Source organism: Stegastes partitus, unplaced genomic scaffold (assembly GCF_000690725.1).
Source record: "Stegastes partitus isolate 25-593 unplaced genomic scaffold, Stegastes_partitus-1.0.2 Scaffold821, whole genome shotgun sequence".
NCBI lineage: Eukaryota > Metazoa > Chordata > Actinopteri > Pomacentridae > Stegastes > Stegastes partitus.
Window position 1 is genome coordinate 234,191 of NW_007578552.1, and position 22,913 is coordinate 257,103.

Genomic DNA, 22,913 nt, shown 5'->3' on the forward strand with positions numbered 1-22,913 from the left:
GAAACACATTTTGCCACAGCACATTAACAGCGATCACAGACTTGGGGGAAGTTGTGGAGAGAGAGTGTTGTGGTGGGCTGATGTGGTATGGTGGTGGCTGGCTTCTCTGTTCAACAGTGCAGGCCAATAAAGCCATTACCATGCTGGTGTCTCAGCCATTGCCAGCAGGTGAAACCAGCCAGGTGAAGAGAGAGAGAGGGAGAGCGAGGAAGATGGAAGAGGAGAAGGGAGGGGGGCAGGGATTTAAAAGCAAAAACAAGCCTTTCTTCTTCACCGCTAAATATTTATTGTTAAAAAAAAAAGAAAAAGAAAAAGGGGGCTGCATTCAGCATCTTTGATGTCCTTCTTACTTCAACCTGAACTGCCAGGTCTTTGAAGCTAACAAGAACAAAGCCCGGCTAGATGAAGCGCTGGAAGTGTCATCAAGAGAAAGAAAAAAAGAAGAAGAAGTGCCACAACACGCTTCATTCATGGTTGTTTGCTGGCCTTTTTGTTTCGCTTTACTTATTTCAAGACCTGCATTTCCAAAGGTAAATATAGACGCAGCCAAGCTTTTAGCACAGATCATCTCAGCATGCAGGGTGTCTGACCTGGCACAAGTTGTTTCTTCTCACTTACTACATATACCTGCGTTACTATACAAGCAAGGGTTGCCTACTTCAAATGAGCCGTGCTGAATTAAATGCAGAATTTGTTGAAAAAGGATTTACACATATCATTAATTAGATCTGCCAGTAAAAAAAACAAAAAAACAAACAAAAAAAAAAACAAGCAGAACACAATAAAAAAGAACAAGGGTGAATATTCTTCAAAGTTTTATTTCCATTCTCTACTCCCTTTGTCATCTTAAATACACAATAATTTTATAGTGCGTAATCCTTAGAATTTTACAAACTACATAAGCCATGTGTTGTGTGTTACAACTTTTGAAAAACAATGCTTTAATCAAAATCTAACTTTAAAACAACTAATCCCCACTTAAGCTGGTCAGCTGAATCCACATGGTGGCCCAGGAAAAATAAATCCACTCGCAAAGAATGTAGATGCAGACAACAATTGGACACAGATGTGAGTGGAATTAGGCACAGTTTACAAAATGCTACACTTCACTTGTGTCTCTATACGTGGCCAAAAAAATGACGGCTGCCAACAAATGCAACATTAAGTAGACTGGTGTGTCTTCTTTTTTTTGTCATTCTAAAAACTTATGCATTAACACAACTGCTGCACATTTACAATTTACAATTAACAAAATTACATGATGATGTAATTTAGTTTTCTGAACTTTTGATATATAAGAAAAAAAAATCTTTTAGTTTAAATTTCTTAGAACTTTAACACTAGAACAATTATTAAAACACATATTTAAAAGTAATTATTTTTTAGATGAAAACATGAAACATTACTTTAATTGTCATACTGCGTTTATATTTATTTGGGTATACTATGACGGGATCGTGAATATATTTCAGCACAGTATACGAATGAGAGTTACGGCGACAAATTAGGGAAGCACATGGTGCCTGACACACAATTTAGGATTTTGTACTTCTTGTAATTAAAAGCACAATTATTAACAGATGTGCTGTTTGTTGATGTGCAATTTGTCTCTCTCGTTTGGTTCAATCTGACATCGTGCTCCAGCAATTCACTCAATAGCTACATTAAATCTGTTAATACTGTGCTCTTCAACCTTCAAAATTATTTCCAGAAGGCCACTTTGCCTTTGAGGGGCCATCAAACAAGATTTAAGGTGGACATTTTATCACAACCTGCCTACCACCGTGACCACTGCAGGACGAGAGAGACTTTACAAGACAAAGATGAAAGAAAGTCCAGGTACAAATCTCGATGATTATACCTCTTTAATGCTTGTGTTTTGTTATTTCATTTTACTATCAGCTACGCAGGATATTAAGAGAAATAAATAATTCTAAAATTGCATCCTTCATATTAGCATTCCAAAGGGTTATAAGGTATCTTCATTGTTTTTTTTTATTTTATTTTATAAAAGAAATTACATCACTAAATTTTAGATGGTTTGTAGAGAGTGCAATTCATTATTTCCTTTAAACATTATTTTTTTTCTGTTTAAGCTTACAACTGAGCCGCTTCCTTATTATCATGCACAACGTAAACATGTTGCCATTTACAACAAACACACAAGTGGATTTAGTGATTGAGGACCTGTAATGGCAATCATCAGAAAGCTCAGAAAGCTTATTTCCTGCTCTTTCAACCACACATTTCACATCCAAACAATGGCGTGTTAACAAAACAACACCCCACAGTATTCACTAAACAACCCCTGCCCACTAATCGTCCAGTATGAGCTACTTAATAGGAGGTCCCTTATTGCTTTCTTCCTTCTCTTGTGCTCCCTCTCCAATTTTCTATCTTCTTTACTAATAGCTGAGTAATGCTGGATCAATTAGCCCTCTGTGTCTTTCACCATTTTCAATCTCCTCTCTGAGAGGGTAGGACAAGGGCTTGGCCGGCTAGACACATCCATACGGAAGGCATCAGTCCTTGGGCAAACAATGCCACCGTCACCACCGAACACTCCTGCTTGTACACACTGCTGCTACACATGCATGGAGCGCTGCAGCCAGGCAGAGAGACCCTGATCTCTCCCTGTGTAAAACAAATACACAGTGTAAACAGCCCCAAATCAGCCTGTTCATTATCTGTTAATTGGATAAATAAGGTTATTGTGTGTGTGTGAATGGCTGCAGCAGGCACACATACACACTGTCATGTTTGCCTACATGGAGCGGAGGCCACTTTGCAAGCAGTCTGGCTCACTAGCCTATCCTAAATCTCTATTTCCCCTCTTTCATCAACACACACCTTTCTAAACATTGAAAAGGGCAGGCGTTTGAAAATGACAGGAATTAGAGGGCGAGAAAGGAAAGAGGAAAAAAGGAAAATTTCACAAAGATAAAATTTCCTTTTTGCACACACACCACTGAATAATTCCCCGACTTGTGATGTAAGCCTGTGATCATACACAGAACATTAAACCAGAACATCCTTCAATTAGAGAGGCTAGTGATTACAGCGGGTGAGTCATCTTCGCTACACGTGAAATACTGGCGAGCGGAGACGCAGCACGGCCGGGAGTCAAGGCCTGTTGTCTTGGTCAGACACTGAGAGCCTCTCAGGTCTCCCTGCAGCATTCCGGGCCTCAGCAGATGGCATTAGATGTCAGCTGCTTTAACTGCGTTGGTTTTGTTTGTTCTGCCAGCAGAAAAGAAACTACTGCAGAGACGAGCATGTTTTCCTTGTCTGATCAAAAATGTAAACTGGGCCAAGCAAAAGACGACCCGATTTTTCAGAGGTACATTTGGATAGGTTTATAAACATGATATTATTTTTAATGCTAATAAAGACGTGTGTGTGTGTTTTGTTTTTTGAGGGGCAGATTGCAAATGTAATTTTAATCGCATGTCCAGGAAATTTTTAATTTCAAATTGTTACCAATGAACACAAAATAAATACAGAATTTTTCACACATGCTTTTTATCTACAAATGAATTTTTTTGTAAACAGACTTGACTGAAAATTTGTAAACCTAATTACACTGCACGTGTTATAAAAACAGAACAGTGTATGATTTCTTTTAGTAATTGTCAGATATACAGCTCTATATTATGAGTTCAGTACCATCGTATTACAAATATAAATACACCTTTTAAAATAAGGATGCAAGCTGGATTTAATTTCACTTAAATTCTAACTAGACATTCATCTGGAGCAACTGTTTTCTTTTACGCTATTTATCAATCATCACTGTTAAATTGCAGCTTCCATGTGACGATTAAGGCCTTACTCTTGAGTTAATATAACCATTTATTATATTTCTTTTTTTTTTAAGTCAGCAGCATTACACTTCCTAAAATAATAGAGATAAGGGAGGTGCTGTTTTAAAGTCTAGCAATTTCTGACAAGAGTAGGTCAGAAATTAAATTGTTACTTAAACCCCATAGCTAACACAAATTCCTTAATTGAGTGTACGATTAGAATCGGACACAAATTTATGAAGTAAAAGAGATAATTCCATACACACACAAACTAAAATGCTCAAAAACTAGACAAATTAAGACAAGACAGTTAGTAAACCTAGATGTCAAACATCACATAGAAATTAAAGTCATACTTACTACAATTATGGTTGAATCCCTGTGTGTTTATCCCTTCTTATGTCTTCTTTCTAAAAAAAAATCTTCTAGAGAAAGATCGTTCAGTCCACCAGAACAGCCAGCAAACTTTCTATTACAGCTCTCAGGAGTTGGTAGAATCTGTAGCACAATAAATGTAAACTACAAGACTACTTTTTTCTTTTTCATTTTAGGTGTTGGAACCCATGGAGCCCCGCGCGGTATCTCAGGAGACTCAGTCCTATTGAGAAAGAGAGTTGTCCGATTACTGCTTCAGGCAGTGACTAGTGAGTGTCTGAGGAAGAGGGAAAAAAAGAGAGAGAGTGAGAGAGCAAGGGAGAGGGAGGGAGGGAGGGAGGGAGAAAGGCCGTGAATGAGGGAGGGAGAGGGAGGCTGCTGCTGTTTGAAAAAGCAGAAAAGTTGCTCGGTGCTCTCACAGGAAGACTTTGGGTCTGGAGGAGGCACGGGGGAGTTGTGCCTCACACCAGCTCCCCATATGTCATTCACTCACAGCTTTAAGCAATAGAGTCCTCTCCAGATTGTATCAGTGGAGAGTAAGACAATGAAATGGCAGATCTCTCCACTGGCCTGCCTGTCCACTGGAACACCAGGCTCTGCTCACACACCCTGAGGGCTCACACTTTTCTTCTCCCCCTTTCTCTCTTGTTTTTGTTATGCTCTCTTTTTTTTTTTTGTCCACCACAAACCACATTTTTTTTTCTTGCTCTTGTGAGCCTTGGGTCATTGCTGGATTTCTTTCTGTCATATAAGGACTTCAGAGGGTAAACAAGGGGCTGGGTCATTAGCTTAGGTGATGGGGAGCCAGAGGTTTAACAGCGGCCGAGAGGCTCGGCTCTGTCCGTCTCCACAGCACTCTAGTGGAAGTCCTCCGTCAACACATACACACAACGTCTGTGTGCAAGGTAATGACTGCCTTCTGTCTGCTCCAGGTTATTATTTCAACTGTGTAAAGCTGCAACACAAGGCCATGCTGCTACTGATGAGCTCAAACTGGTGATTTATTCAAGCTGGTGATGAGGCTTGTACAGATTTTGCTTCAATATGTCATGACATTTCTTTTTTCAATAAATTCTGTGTAAAGAACGGCTGAGACATGAATGAGCCGTTTAAAATTTGTTTTATTTCCATATAATAAACCTGTGGGTGAAATACCAACTGTAATACTGACAAATGATTACCGAGAAAGAGGAAATCATACATTTACTACAGTAAAGAGGTGCTGAGAGAAAAAGAACACCCACAGCTCGAAGAATAGTGTGCTGTGTTAGTGGTTAGCCTATGTATTCACTCTGTAGTCAGTAGGTGATGACAAGAAATAAAAAAATGTCATGTGTGTCACTGAGAGACCACATTCAAATCTTTATTATTACTATTAATTTCAATTTAATAATGCTCAATTAGACAATTAGTTTTTGATCAGCTGTAGAGTTCACAGCCCGTACTGAAAGCAGCTCGACACCAACCGGCCTCTGTATAGCAGTAGTCAACGAGGAGCTGACAGAAATAGATCCGAGCTGCACTACTCCTGATTTAAACACGCTGCAGTAATAATGTGGACGTGCTTGAAATGCAAGTGCTGCCTCCTTTTCTAAACCAACTGCCCACAGGTAAATCCATAGGATCGCGTTACAATATCAGAGCATGAAATATATTGCACATTGAACAGATTCTTGATAACTCAATTGACTAATAGATGCTTGGGGACTCTCAAGTAACTATTTCTAATAGCAGAGGGGTACACATGCCAATTAAGTTACTGCATTTATTCAGTGGCTCTCTGTTTCAATAAGCAGCTGTATAAAATTAGATCGAGATGTAATTTTGCAAGTGAGTTATTTTCAAATTGCACAGTATAATTATCCAGAGTTGTTTACGTCTCAATGGCTAAACTCAGATTTTCCTCAGACACTCCTGCATGCACTGCTGTACGGTGTGTTTTGAATCAAGGTTCCCAATCATCTAGCAGTTGTACTGGGAGTGACTGGTGATTACCTTACTATTTTCATGTTTCACAGCATTAGATTAAAGGGTGTTAAATGGAAAGAATCTCATCTAAAAATGAGACTAACCTTTGAATTTTAAATTGTCGGTATAATGAGTTGCTACATTTGTAAATGAAGCTTTAAGACACACTAAGACATATTCTGAATAAAAAAAAAATCAAAAGATGCATAAATTTAAAAAAACAAATGTATCTTTTGGGCATCGATAAAACTTAGAACCCTTTATATTTGCCAAATGGAGGCTTAACAAAAGATGCACTGATACTGTTCAACTGACATCAGCGCTAAAACGCCACTTGCCAAAAACTATATCAAGTAAGAAATTTGAGAAGTGAGCTAAGATTAAATGTGAAGCCGTTCTTTATTAAGGATTATCTTGATGGGACTCAATGGTCTTCATGTGGGGTTGCAGGGATGCCTGCCTGCAATTTAGAGTGAAGAGAGATCTGCACTGTCCTCCACTGCCAATAGGTTATCCACTCAGCTTCTCACACACATGGAAATAGACTCAATTCCAAATGGCCGATTCAGTTTTTGAGATAAGGAATTGTGAGTTAATGTAAATCTAACAGGAATCCTAGTGCTTGTGGTGAGTTTTTCCTCTGTTATTTCACAAAGGAGAACATCTCAGCAAAGTGAGTTTACTTATCTTGACAGAGAATATATAAACAGTGTGAAAGGAGCAGGAACGGTGTGACAAGGGATCAAGTGGTACGGATGAAACAAAATGCTAACACCCTGGTGACACAGTTGCAATATTTTCATATGCATATGCTGCAAACCTGTTTGGGTAGAGCTACTACAGTGTTTATACAATGTCACACATTGGGGGGGATCAAGTTCCTTTTTTGACATACATCTCAGCAGAGCATTACATTCAAAACTTTCCCCCAAGAAGGGAAATCTGAACTTGGGATAACTTGCGATAAAACAACAGTTTTATATATTTATATAGGCATTACCGGGTGAAGTGTTCACCTATTGACTAAGGAGAAAGTACGAAAAACCTTAACTATACAAGCCTCCCACCTCCAACCTTGCCCCTGACTCAAGTGTCACATTAAGTTTGCTGTAAGGCAATTTGTCAAAGAGCATGGTAAGTGCTAGGTACTGGATATTCCTGAGTTATTCAATGTGCGTAGTTTCCTATTCAAAATACCCAAGCAACACAGAGTGACATATCCTTAGCAAAGCAAAACTACATAGATGACCAAAGGAAATTCAAGATCACTTTCTATACTGTTCCATTCGTCCTCCGGTTCCACTGCTTGTGTTTTTATGTGAACTCTGTAATACTAACTTAAAAGCAACTTGCATAGCAACAATGACAGCAATCAAAGCCAAAACCAAAAACAACCAATGCCACTTTGAGGACCAAAAACATGTTACCTTCATTTTAACGTGTCTTTCTGCATGCAGCATTCAAGTATATGCAATGTAACATTTACCTATCTCCCAGGCTTTCATTAAACTCTAAAGAGAATCTTTGATGATGATAAGTTGTCACCACAAAAAAGATTCTGACAGCGCAGACAGATAATTTTGAAGTCCCTCAAGGTAAATTAGTAGCAAGTCAAGCACTTTCAAGTGGTGAATGAAAGTTCCGAGTGAAGCCTGAATTCCTTATAAACAAACATCAGGTTGGCCTGCCTTACTGAGGAGCAGTGATAAAAGTAAACACAGCATACCTCAACATGAAAATACATTGGAGCTTTCCTCCACAGAAAGCAAGGAACAAAGGAAATGGTTAACCTCAGTGGACGTCACAAACTTAAATTAACGGAGTGACCTTATTGTTGCAGCCATTTTGGTTCCAAACAAAACAAGGAGAATATGTTTTGAATTAAGTGAAATACCCACTTTTCTTATGAACAAAATATGGCAAGCACCCTGCAGCTCAGTCAGTCGCTTGCAGGAATCTTCGAAGATTTACACAAGCAATTGCTATGTTTTGTAGTTGTCACAGTGAATACTAACTAATATGTGGTTAAACACTCTCCACGGACACATTTGCCCAAGAATATACTGAGAGAGACAAGTGTACTTTATGACCAGTGAAGCACACCTGGGGAATGTCTATGAGGACCCCGAAAATCCTCAGACAGATACTTTATTGCTCTCCAATGGCCCCAAAAAAAGCCAAACAAGCACACTTCAGAGACCTATTACTCAGAATGAGACCTCACTATGGCTGGAAGTATCACAGTGGCCGTTGTGCATAGAATATATATCCTGTTTAAGGATAAATTAATAAGAGTAATTTCACCTTTTCTAGTGACTTAAATGTGGTTTGTTTGATATATCAAGCTTCTACAAAATCTGACTTAAGTTATCAATATGTGATTTACTTTTCCTTATAAATCTACGCTTAACGTTTGTGCAACGTAAACATAATTTTAAAATTGTTTTTGGCCCAGACATGAAGGCTAACTCCACTTACATCTGAGTGGACGAATATATAATTTGATGGTATTCCTGATTTTTCAAACTGAAGAAACATTTAAATATGAAGCTTGGAAGTTTCAAGAATGAATATCCTAAACACTACAATTCAGTGACTGAAATGTGTGTTGAGAATTTATCTTTCACAATTTTATGCAGAAAGTATTCAAAGCTATGTCGTTCACTCAACAGGCCAGGTTTTACAGTTCTACTAAGATGATATAACAGTGTTTTTTTTTTTTTCACTATTTAGATTTTGCCCTAATTGATTGCATTTGTGGTATAAAAATAGTCCCCAACTAAATATTACAGATTATATGACATTAGTGTACTTATACATAAACGTGCTTCAGTCTGAAAGCAGGGAAACTTCACCAAAGGTTTCTCTCTCTCCAGTCATTCTTCTTTGGAGATGCTTCTGCCAAGCCTCAGTCGTTTGAAAACCAGTTTTTACCAAAAGAACATAAGGTTCTATCCTGTATGGTCTCAGTTATTCTGCATCAAACACACAGTGGATAACTGCTTTCATATGCCTTCCCCCTAAATGCAATCATAAGCAGTCAGAAAAAAAAGTCTTAAATGTCTATTATTTTAAAGATGTGGGAGAATTGTTTAACCTAGTTTCACTAAATGGAACGAATACGTTTTTTCATTTTTCTTGATGTCCCATAATATAAAAATGTACAACTAAGCACAGAAATAATTACAGAAACCAGTATTTCTCTGCATCCTTGCAGTGATTTCACAGTTGCAAACTTAATTCTTATTTTGAGTGTAACTACAACTACTGGGGAATCTAAATTTACAAGTTGAGAAGATATGTGACTGTTACAAAAGTAAGTAATATTAGTAAGTGGATAGTTTGACTTTTGAATTTCTAAAGCACTCTGGGAGTAATCTGGTATTCTGGTTTAAGGATAGAGTCTCACAAGCAACAGTACTAAATCTAAATCAGCTGCACCCTAAAATACCAATATGTTTGGTAATAAATTTTCAGCACCCCGCTAATGGCAGCATTTGTCAGGGTTGCCCCAACTGTCTGGGACTGGCTTCTGACGTGTGCAACCCAGGCGGCCAGAAATGTGGCACTCCCAGTCTCTTCCACAGCTGCCCAGGTCAGCAGAGCACTGGGGGCCAGGCCACTGATCAGCAGGCCCGCAGTGGGTCTGGCTCACAAGGAGGGGGGTGGGGGCGCTGGTCATCACTGGAACTTGTGTTCACCACAACACCAACTCCCAACTGGTTAGAGTGCAAAATGCAGAGGTTATGGACATAACTGCCGCTCCGCAACCCCACCCCCCCAGGCTGGCTCCCTGTCTCCCTCCCTGACTCACTTACCAAACCCCCCCCCCCCCCCCAGTTCAGCCACTGTGACATTTGTGAAGCCAGGAGTCCACATAACAAAAACACATTAGGCAAATGTCTGGGGTCAAACGTCTGTTTGAATTGGCCAGATGAAAGACACTTAGATTGGGTCTGTGCCATTCTGCTTAGTGACTAAATACAGTTACAAAAGAGGCAGAGCTGTGCAAGCCAGTGGTTTCTCTTACTGACAGAGTATGCTTCCACATTCAAGTTATGGCGCTGTGTTTGCCAAGGGACAATACAAAAGCACAGACATGGATATTTAAGCCACTGGCATTATCAATCAGCTATCTATCTTGTATAAACAAAGCAGAAATGCCACAGCCTGGAAAATAATTTATATTTAACCTACATCCACATTTGTTCTCAAAGAAGGAAGTGCAAGTGAACACAGCTTGGATATTTGCAGTGATGAATGGGCACTGCCATTGGACACCAGCTTTCAGTAATTTTTAACTCCTGGACAGACTTAACAGCTGGGCTTATCTGTCTGCCCTGCCTTCTTCTGCATGTGCACTTATAAAAAAAGCTGAAGCTTGGATTATCGAGGCACCAGCCATGTATTTTATACAACAGCAGGAAACATGCTGAGCTGCACAATTTTCTAAGCCTTGAAGACAGTGTGAACTATTAACGGCTTGCTGAACTTGAAGATACTTCCAAACATGCCAGAGTCAGAAGGACTTTAAGAATGGCATGAAGTTCCAAAATAACCGATGGGATAAATACAGTTCGAAACTATGTGAGAGGACTGCTGACGTATATGCTAATACCTTACCCAGAAGTACTTTTTGGTGGCTTCTGTGCATGCGTCTGGTACTTGTTGCTGCAGTCTTTATGAGTAAGGGAGACAGCCTTTCATTTATTATTTTTCCTAGAGAACTACTGCTGCACTATCAATATCCAGTGGACAGGAAGAGCTGTCCAAGTTACTTTACATATGAAAAAACAAAGACTTCATCATTTAAGTGAGAAGAGACCTAAAGGTTATAAAACAAGAGGAAATAACAAACACAAAATTCACTGAATCTGTAAACACTAGTTATAATGGAAGCCCACTGAGACTTGAGATCTTAAACTTCCTGATGCAGTTCATTCTCTACAAACATATCGTAGAGAAAGACACCAGTAGAAGTCAATGATATGCCATGTTTGTTTCCTCTTGATGTGTTCGGAGCAGCAGTGGCCCCGCTAAAAGGTGACTTCCCCTATGAGGAAATGGAATTTGCAATTCACTCCTTGCAGAACACTCTCCCTTTGTGCCTGTGTGAAAACATGCTCTATCTCATTTAGCCAGAACTGATTTGAAGAAAAACTATCTCATACTTTACAGTTTTCTCTATCGGTATCCCTTATAGTGTACAGCATTTCTCTGTTTTCAGTACATAGTATATAACCTGAAGCTATAGTAACACCATACTTTTATAGTAGCTGGTTACAGCTGATGTTTAACAAAAAAGGTAAAAGAAAAAAAGGCAAAAAGCAAGGGGTAAACACATCATATGCCCCTCTTTCTCTTTAAAAAAAGAAGATGCTGAACAGTAAGTTTATGTCCACTTGAAATACATCTGTGTCCTCATGTGTTTCTTGTAAATACACAGGGAAGATTTTACAGTACATGCTGCATTTAGAGAAGGAACAAACGAACTTTAGCAGACGAGTAACCGCAATAATAGTGTTAATAGTGGACTTGAAGCTGAAAATGTATTGACAGGTTAGATTTATGTGCATTAAAAAGCTTTAAAGATGGCAATGGTTGATTGTTAGTTGAGCTAATGTATCGAGTCCATACGCTAAATGAATTCCTATTGACATCTCACCTCTTTTAAAAGTCCATCTCATTCTATCTGTCTATTGTGTAGCTTCCTTCAATCTGCTTTGACGACTCAAACATTTCTTACTGGACATTTGATTACAAAGAAGAGCAACGTTTTGCATTACACATTTAGAAATTTGGCTGCAAGTACTGAAGTGAATTTTGAAAATGGAATAATAACAATTGCAGCAACAAATATCTAAAGATGTGTCTAACGCTAGCAATTGTGGAATATACAGTTTGTTTGTCTTACAAAACGTAGAAAATTATGTAAAATGTGCTAATTTAAGATTGAATAAATTATATCATGATGGACTCTATATGCTGTGTATAAAGACACTGAGTAGAGCTAAAAGCTAGAGACAGATTTTGAAATTGGAGTTAAGCTTGTTACAGCTGCCAATTGCCTGTAGGGAGATCTCTTCCTGAACTCTGTACTTGACACCTTTGATAATTCATATACCTTTTCAACCCTGTGAATCAGAGATACATTATCACTTTAATATGGAAGGTTCCCTGATTAACCTTTTGATAGTCACACAGTGAACAGATGAACTGCTCGGGACCTCTGATGATGAACATATGATTCATCAATACCAGCAGATCTGCAGGTCTCTGCTAAAACCGCAAACAAAACCACAACAAAGAAATTCCGGTCATCCGGGGCATTGCCTCTGATTCCAAAATAAACATTACGTTTGTTACAAGGATCCGCTTCTGCACTGAGGGGGAAAACGCAGACAGTGGAAAAACAGCAAAGAGAGTGTGAAGCTTTCTTCCTCTTGACTTTGTGACTCAATTGCTGAAGCCCCAGGTGTTTTCTGTTCTCAAAACATCCAGTCAACTCTTGACTTTTAGTCCATCTAAACCAGCAAAAAAATTATCTCCACTAAATAAATGAATAAAATAGTTAGTGGCGCTTTCTGTGCCTACTACGACCAGCTAGATAGACCTATAAATAGCTCACCAGCCTACCATGGAAACAAACAACCGCATAGCCTCGGATCAGTTACAGGAGTTGCAACTTTTTATAGGTCACGAAAACTTCCAGTTGCCTAGGAAACAATGTGGAAGAACAGTGTACTTTTGGATGCAGAACAGGTAATACTGGTCAGGACAATTAGAGGGCCTATTTTGTTGAATGGGAGGTATCAGAGAGCTGGCTTGGGGTAATTGAGGGGTTTACTCATTCACTGGCCATGGACTGCTCTGCTCACGCTGCACCTGGGCCAAAGCACCTTGAACAACTCACAATGGGAAGAAATGCCTGTTTGTTTTCTGTAAGCCAAGGGGAGTATCTGGTGGAAATCTGTCAAAGGGCGGGACTGGTGGTTTAACAAAAAGCCACTTTCTGAATATTGATTTTCCTTTTGTTTTGGATAATATTGTTCATTCTATAGCCAAGCTTTAATGCAAAGTAGTGAATCTAGTCTGGATACAATTGTGCCCAGAGTATATTCTTTTGAGCTTGAACCAGTTACCTTTCAGTATGATATATAAGATCCGTATATAAGATGTTCACATCTTGTTTTGTGTCTGCTTTAGAATATCTGTGGAGTATCACAAGCTTTAATGTTTAGTTTCTTGGCAAGCAAGATGCTTCCAACTGTCTTTATATTGTTTCTCTGCAGGTTTCTTTGTAAGCCCTTTTCCTCCCACTGCATTTGTTGTGAATATCTGACTACAATACGATCACATCTGGGTTAAAATCCTCCTTGTTTCTAAAATCCCGTAGGCAAACCTAGATTCACAGCTGTGACTCCTAGAGAAGCCTGACCCATCCATTGCATGATGACTATGCAATTTACAAAATTACAAGCTAGCTGAAACCCTGCCCTAAAGAAGCCCCAGACTCTGACTGAATTATTAATCAACTATTGATGAAGGCCTGATAAATGCACCCAGCTCACCATCCCAATGACATCCTTGTCTCCTGCCCTGAGCCACTTCTGCCGCTCTGTCTGCCTGTATGTTTCTGTCAGTTGATACAAACCTTATGATGTGAAATGTGCTCATTTAAATCACAAAAGGCAATTGTTTTCGACAATGTATCATCTTACAGTTTTCAATGTGCTGCTATCTTCGCTGCCCGGGAACTCAAAAAAGCACATTACCAAGCCAGCTAATTACAGTTTCACACAGTGTGACAGTTAACAATCTTCCCCTATTCTGTTGGCCAGACACCAAAGTCTTCTAATGTGCTCACACAAGGGGAATCAACATGCCAATCTAATGGAGGAGAAACCAACATCAACAGGGAATTACTGGCATAATTTTGATGCCTTAGGTATTAATATAAAATCCATCCAACTTTAAGCAACTGAGGAAAACTTTATTGTATATTTGAGAAAATGAAAGCTATGACTTTTTCAAAGTGTGCTCAAAACTCTTTCAAAAAGCATGAATAAACACACAAGGTGAATGCTCAATACGACACAATATTCATTTATCAATATATTGTACAGCATCAAATGACAGACAAGCACTTTAGCAGCCCCTCTGCCTGACCTCTGGGCCTGGCCGTCCATATCTCCACCACCAGTACCTCTAGCAGCTGCAGAGCACTTAATAAATTGCACCTTTAACAAAAGGAAAAGGTGATGAATTGAAAAATGTTTAGCCCTTTCATGCATTATTAATGCAGCCTCTCCCTCAAATCGGCCGCTGATAAATAATTAAAATTAATCTCATTATGGGAGTTTTCATTATAGGATAATTTAATTAAATGAAAGCCCAAGGACCTCTGAGGGCCCTGAGCCACTAGGGCCCCATGCCCTACTCCTCTAATGGGTCGAGGACAGGAGAGTGCACTGGTAATGCACAGGAGCCCATACATTATTTAATAGATCCCACTAAGTAAGGACAGATCAATGATAACTTGTCATCTCATCAATGTGTTGAAAGCATTCCAGAGCCCACTGCTGAACAAATCCCAAAACTGGAATAGAAAAATATCTGCGCACACATGTGGAAAGGCAGCACACTTGTAAGCACACACACATTCACTGTGCGCAAAACAATGTCACTTGCTGTCATTTGAGGATACATCTATGAATATTCTTTATTTGCGCGTGTTGAAATGCAATACCAAATAGAGGATGCCTGTGCAGTTTAGCAGCAGATGGCGGGAATTTAGAGGATAAGAGGGGGAAAAAAATAACTTCACGCATGTTGCACACCTCACAGTTCAGGTCCAACGTGCTTCAGTGCAAATGGTGAAGGGTACAAGGTGTACATCTGATACCAAACAATAAATGATATCAGAGTCAAATGGGAGCCATTAAAGACTTTCTTGGTGAACAAGAGGAGGGGCCGAAGAGGAAGAGGGTATCTAGGTTTGTCTTGTCTCCAGGAGCACTTAGGCACTCTAATTATTACATCGCAGTGAAGATGCACTCATCTGGCTCACATACTGAGACAACTTAAGCTGTTATTTCACCACACATGTATAGAGTTCTCAGCTAAATGTATATTAAATGTAGATATATATGATAGATGCACTTTCATGTGCATCTACTAGGCCAGTAACTGTCTGTGATCAAAAATATTTATTCAAGTTGAGGTGGAAAATCAATGCAAATTTATAATAGCAACAATTAAGTCTTTAATAGTAACTCTCAAAAGGTATTACAAGTTTACATTTTCAATTTTAAAATGATCACATATTGGGCATGCTATGAGGCCTTGGAGAATTTTGTTGCAGTATCATTCTTGTTTTGGGATAATAAATCAGCATGTGGTTCAAAGGTTGCCTATTAGGCTCAGCTAAGGGTCCGTTACAGTATTCCAACATCTTAATACAGGTTTAGAGGTGCTGTTAAATTTTTTCTGCCATTAAGAGCAGCTTAGACTGAAAATCAGCACCTCTACTCAACAGAATCAACAGAAAAATGGGGAAGATAGTGAGGATATGGTCAATGTGTGCACTTATCTTTTTACCTTATTTTGTCCAAGACCAGGCCATGTGTCTTCTTAACAAAGAAACTGAAATTTTATTTTGGTCTGATAATACTGATAGTTTATTTATGTTACGCAGATACTCTTTGCTCTTGTTTTAACACGTTTTAGTATGTACATTGTGTGAACTATTAAATACCTGCACAAATGAGGCTCAACTTTCTTTCCATATTATGACTTTAGGACCTAAATGGATGCTTTTCTGTTTTCTCTATACTAGATTTCTAAAACATGTCAAAAGTTTTGCTACAGCCCAACGAGGGTAAAATTCAAATTCCAAGAAATTGGTCAGATAAAGATGCAGATTTGACCCAAGGGCCAGGTTTGATGAATTTAACTATAATTCCTCAAAATCAGTGTTATTATGCAGACCATACTGTCACTGCCAGGCTTATAGAAATTAAATGAATGACATTATTATCATGCTTAAAGCATTGGGGGAAGCGTATGTATAAGCACGTCAGGCCTGCATTTCAAAGAGGAAATCTTTAACATAAACATTAGCATTTTGTGAAAACAACTGAGTAATTAGTTTAGGGCATAATAAGCTGGGGTAGGCACACAATGAAAGAAAGCATTCTGGCTTTAAAATGAATAAAAATTGATTGTGTCCCAATAAAAAACGAATTGGCAGAGTGTTAACTGGATTCCACATAAACGTCTGTAGCAGTCCCTGGCCGCTTTATTGTGTGCTAATGCAATAGAGAACACTTAGCAATAAATGCTCCTCTCTGATGAGCTCACAGAGGCTTTCCAAGATGGCCTGATGAAATTGTAAAAATTAGATTTGAGCTAGCTGCTAATGACTCCTAAAACAAAGGAAAATCTCCAAATAGAATTAGCCTGCCCTCTTCTTCTCTAAATACATCATATGTAAATTACTGTCATTTGGAGAAATATGCTTGCCTGGAAGGTAAAGCCTTCATTAGAGATCTCAGTAGGTTTGGGACTCGAACTAGAACTCCTCCAGGACATTTAAAAAGTTTGAGAACTGAGAGAAGGTAAAGATATTGTTCACTCATGGCAGCAAATCAGAGATATGACTAAGGAATTTATTTTTGATTATTTTAGTCAAACCAGATGGATTTCGTTCCAAAGCTGAGGGCATAGATAGCTGCTGTGAGAAACACATACTGTATGTGTAAAATTTCATAGCTATAATCCACATTTGTATTTAATTTGAAATCTGCAAACAGCATGCTCACTTACAATATCTGTGGTGCATCACTTCATTAATGCACAGCCACAGACACCAATACAGTGTCTCAGTCAAAGTTATCTAATACGGTTAATTAAATGAATGAAAGTCTGATACATTACATCGGTCACTTCAACCATTAAGTGCACTTTGGTTTTAGGCCTTCAAAGTCGAGTTACTGGAGTTTTCGGTATTTCCTGTGTTATAATATCGAACCAATTTGCATTTGACATTGTGCAACATTATTTTCTTAATTACAGTGAACTTAATGCAAATTCCAAACTTATCTTAATTCAATAAGGTACCAGTCATTAAAATAAATCATGTTCTGATCAAACTGTTACATATTAATAACTATTTTAGTACAGAATCGTGAGTTCTTTATATAACTAATGAAGCATATATGTAGCACTGGTCAAGTTTAAAGAGAAAAAAAAATGTCTGACTTGCAACAAGAAAGTTTTCACCCAGGACCACATTAACATTGTGCCCGTTTATGCAAGCAAAAATATACAGATGTGTTTGACTATTTTGCAGGTTATCACAATTTTAAAATGTATCTGATGTGTAATTCTCAGAACTAGAACTAGAAACTGTGCAAGCACAAACTTTTGTTTTGCCTCGACAAATGATGTACAAACTGGTGCAACTTTGCAATTTATCCTCATCTTGTTTCACTGTTCACCATGTAATAGATTTAAAACACGATGGAATATTACCACACAGGATAATGTCTGACAGCCTGATTGCCAGACAAGAAGGACACCATGAACTTGTAAAATCCCTAACGTGAAAGTTTAAACCCTGTGTCAGATGTGCTGCATAACATATATCCAAAATTGTAGCCTTTGTGATTTTCGAAGTGCATTGTTTTAAATCTTGATTTCCTCATCATAGTTGATGTCAGTAAACCAACGTAGGTGGTACCGTGCAGTGATTAAATAGTGACAATTGCTGCTGTATGTTATGTTAAAAATTATATTTATGTCATCCTTTCCTATTTATGCAGCTATACATGTTCAATAAAAAGTGTCAGTATTTTTCTGCATCAAAAACAGCAAATACACAAGTTGACAAGTGAACATAAATAGGCCATAACGATTTTGAAGCTGTTTTAAGCTATTCCTCCACTGACGCACATAAATGTGGGTCTAGCGTTGCATGCACGGCAGCACCATTCTGTACAAAACCCAGGGAGAACCTCTACTCTGTCATTCAGATTGTTCCAAGATGAACAATACAACTTTGTTAACCAAAGGTTCCAAAATGTTTACACAGTTCCTACCACCAGTTATTTGCCCTTCTCGAGAAGCTGCCACTTACCCACTTGACCATTCACACTATTCTGTAGTGTTTATACAGAGCAGGAAAAACAGACATATATGACAACTTTGCAGGAATTACACACCAATTAAACAGGATAAGTTTTGTTTGCAGGAGCTGCCTAACTGTTTCCTAATACAAACAGACGGCCTGCCAGTTGCCTAGCTCCAGGACATAAGCCTTGTGTGTTCCCACCAGGTAGGTAATTGACTTATCTGGGCATTGTTCTCAGTTCATCCCTGTTGAATCACATGGCTTTGTCAACAGCTTTGCCCAGTTTTAGATAAAACCTTCTCCAAATGTAAGCATAGACCTCACAGGGCTTCAAAAAGTACAACCATGCAACATCCTTTTTGTTACCAGGTAGTTCATTTAAGCAGTTTAAAAAGAAATGTACTGTCCACACCATGGATCAGTACTGCTACTATTAACTGTATTGTAATCACAAATAGACTGTCAACAATGTTTGATTTTAAGTCAGCTGTGGTTGAAAACAGAACCATGTACCTAGTATGTTTGTTAGATAGACATGGGATATGTAACATTGCTGGCTTCGTCAAACAGTTAAAGTGAAGGCATTCTGCCATTTAGACATAGGTCAGTTTTATGTTAATGTTCCTCAAGGTTTCACTGAGACCAACCTATGACAATTATGGAGAAAGCCACGGTATGCAGATGCTATTTACCACACAGGCGAGATTTAACAGTACATCAAGGAATGTTTACTGTATAACACAGTTGTTACAGCATCACTTCCTTGACCGTTGTGTCGTCCACTATATGTAACAACGTCCTTGTCAGTACATCACAATCTTGTGCATGCCTATGTGTTGATGTGACTACATGCAATTCAAACGTGTCCCACGTTGTAAGTGATATGTAGATGTTACTAGGTTGGACCTAATGAGATTGGTGCTATGACTTTTACAGAAAAGTAACCATCATGCTCATTCAGACATGAAGCTGACATGGCCAGATGCCAGCAGATTAATGGAAAGGAGTGCATGGCTGCAAGTGAGACCAAGTCTGTGTGGTGGTGAAGTTTACGTTTTTTTTTTTGAGGGGTCACACATGGAGCAACAGTCAGACTGCAGCTGTGGGGTATTTCCACTGTCCATATGCGCCTACCTATTAATGGGCTTATAGAAACTCAAAATAATCATTTAGATCTGTCAAACAGCTATCACACTTGCATTAACTCTTTCATGCAATCATTTCATATTAATTAAAAAAAACAAGCAGATATCTGATATTCTCCTTACTTACGTAGTGCGACTGAGCTATAGCTGACGGGCACGAGAGAGAAAATAAGCCAGGAGTACATTCTTAATTTTTAATGCCCATACTATAACCCATTATATCCCAAACGAAAGCATTTATTCCATACTACTCAGATAAAACTAAAGAAATAAAAGTGAAAATAAAGTCTTTGTCTATTTTTGATATGTACCGTAGGTGTCACATTTGATGCATCAAAATAGTTAATCTGCCCTGATGTTCTTGAAGGAGTGAAGCAGCGGATTACAGTAATTGAAAGTCCATACTGCGACAGAAATAACTGTTCTCACACAGGGGCTAGACCCACTGGTGCCTTTTGCTGTCTGTTGGCGAGAACTAAATATATTTTCTGCATTCTGAATGGCATTCCACTCTAACGCATATGTGCCAGTAGTTAACAGTGGATGAGAATAAATAGCTTTCTCAGCCAAGCCTGAAGACATGTCAAAGATGGGTGCACATGTATGTAATTTATTTGTTTCTGAAAATATTTAACATACTTCAGCATATATGGAGCTGTAGGGAAGGGCCTGTTTTAATATCTTATTTTTTGTCTGTCCAGTTTTATCTATTTACAGTAATAACAAGTCAGATGAAGTCGCACTTATACATATTGACAGAGTAATAAGCCTTCTGGCAGGGTAACGGGGCCTAATTTCTGAGGATCATAACAGTGAGCCAGAATTATGTCACTCTGACCACCTGTTCCCTGAAAAACGTCACTGGCTTTAAGTAGTTCCGGCATGCATCCAAAATGTGAACTTCTGAACCAGAGTGCTTACTTTCTCATTTGTGCAGAAGCAGGAGGCAGCAGTGTGTAGCAACAGGGACTCTAATTTCGTGGTGGTAGAGGAAAGGTTTACATAAGAGATGTGCTGTTCTGTGGCTGTCACTCAACCTGCCTCTGATTGGCAAACACAAGAATGAGGCTGATGCTGTCTCATGTCACCTAAAGACTAATGAGAGATTAAACATGAGCAGCAGAAATGCTAAATATTGTTCAGTAGCCCAACAAGAGGTTCACGCTTATTTCTGAGGAAATAATTTAGGAAACGGTCCATTACAGAGTAAATGGAAATAACAAACACAATTAAAAGATTTTTTTTTTTTTTTTTTTGGTCCATTACAGAGTAAATGGAAATAACAAACACAAATTTAAATTTCCTGTCTTATACAATACATTCATGCAAATTTTATAAAATCATTAATAAAATGACGTTATCATTTTTAGCTTCTCACTTACATGACCTGTCAGTAATGCTTGCTCATGTATTAATTTTGACAACTGGTCACAGAAATAATAACTGAGCTCACTTAAACTAATTCTTTCTCTGTCTGTCTTCAAGGTATTGCAGGTGTAGCATAACCACACACTGTGTATTTCCTCTAGATTGGGGTTCTAAAATAGCCGTGGAAGCATTTGTAAACCACAGACAGCTGTTGGTTGTGTGGTTCTGCGCACATCATTGGAGTTTGTGCCAATTAGCTGTCCTAACTATTTGTAGAGTGTTTGTCATAAATGAAAATAGATGGACCATCCTACAAAGACATGTGGCACTGTGCTTGGCCTGACAAGCAATAAAAACCAATACAACAATAAATGTTTGAAAGATATAAATAATAAAAGACAATCAATTTATTAAACAAATAATGAGAAAGAGCTACAATATTTAATGTAAAGTAAATAGCAACTGTAGTATGAGACAAAATCAAACACCTACAAAGTGTGTCAGGAAGAAACTGTATTAGCAGCACATGTCCCTGTTAAATGAAACAGGCTTGCTGAGGAAACCAACTCAGCAGTAGTCCAACATAGGGAGCAGGGAAACTACCATACTGTAGCCACGTTGATGAAATCACCCCACACTAAGGCCACTGTGCTGACAGTGGGGATCAAGGCTGTCACAGTTATTCCAAGGGTCCTGCCACTCTACAGCCCAGGAGCTGACCTGTACAAAAGGTCGATAAGCCACAGACACAGTGGCACACTGTCCTCACACTGTAAACTACAGCAAAGCCTACAGTCATGTTTCAGTCTGTGAACAAAAAAAGACGAAAAGAAAAAGGCAGGCAGGCAGAAGAGGGCACTGTTTTTCATCAGTGTTACACAGAACGAGTACAATAATAGAGGTCTTATCTCATACATTTCTTTGAAACTCTGAAACTCCTCTGAAAGTCTTACAATTTGCCAACAATATGTCAAATATTGTGTATAAAACACCATTTTAAAAAGAGGATACTGTGGGCCATTGTTAAAAATGTGGATTCTCCACATATCAAATGACAAATTAACATTTTAGGATAAGAGACATATCTATTCTCTCTGCAATGTTACATGTGTTCCACTCACAGATTACAATTCACCAACTGCAAGAATGTATGCTTTTCTTATCAAGGCTGCCACTGTCAGTCCAGGAATAGTAAAGAGAAGTAGCCACACACCCTGCTCCATTTGCTCCATGTGTTAAGGTGTCTATTATGTGTGAAACAAGCTATTTTTCTTCAGCCGTGCCTTTTTGACTCTGATGACATAATGCTGGAGAGAGTTGGTACTGGGGGGAACTTTCTTCGCTCTTTACTTTTATACACCTATTTAAGAACAGCAGCCTTTCACACTAAGTTCAGCAGGAAGAAGCAGTAAAATGAAATGGGCAAGACCTACAGTATTTCATAATTAATAGGTAGCAGTGAGAGGAGAACAGTCCACGCTGACGTAAAAAGATCAACAACGTATAAAAGTGATCATTCATTCTCCAGAAAATTACGGACAAAAAAACCCAGTGCCGTATGTTATTCCTTTCACAAAAACAAAATCATAACAAATTTGAATTATGTGTCAAGCTTTTTATAATCTTTGATTGCTTTGCTTTATTTGGAAGTCCTACAGAGCTGCTACTCTTCTTGCCTATACGATCTAATTTGTTACTGAGGTGGTCTCCAACTCATACCAGGTCACCACCTGCAAGCCGTACTGTAAATTACTTGGTGGGCCTAATTGCCCATGTCCGCTGTGTTACTATAAACTACTATTGCTGTGCTAACTCTATTGTCAGGTACTTAATCAAGGCCACCAGATTTATTTCCCAGCACTAACTCAGGGGACAACCACAAGCAGGCCGGAGTAATTGGATCGTTTTTGCATCTAAAATTAACCACCTATTCTTAGTGAGAACTGGGGTTTGGAAATGATAACAATAATGATATCAACCGAAACCATATGAGGCCTTGCCTTTCATACTGGGAGTTGCATAATGCACAATGGACCCAGATGTTGCTCAGAATGACCTTACCTGGGGGGGTATGGTGCCATTATGCCAATCAAACACTGCAACACTTAAAGTCATTGGCCT

General features: G+C 38.7%; 1 protein-coding gene across 9 annotated transcripts in view; it reads right to left on the minus strand.

Annotated features, from left to right (window-relative positions):
* The window catches only part of eya1 (EYA transcriptional coactivator and phosphatase 1), a 64,551-nt gene that overhangs the window by 36,107 nt on the left and 5,531 nt on the right, over positions 1-22,913 (minus strand). For 6 of the 9 annotated variants that reach the window (XM_008292625.1, XM_008292624.1, XM_008292623.1 and 3 more), the window contains exon 1: positions 4,164-4,453. The exons of 2 other annotated variants lie outside the window; for them this stretch is intronic. The gene's annotated coding sequence lies outside the window, so the exon portion shown is untranslated. Of the gene's footprint in view, positions 1-4,163; positions 4,454-15,438; positions 15,451-22,913 lie in introns of those variants that run through there. One more of the 9 variants, XM_008292617.1, reaches the window with a different exon arrangement.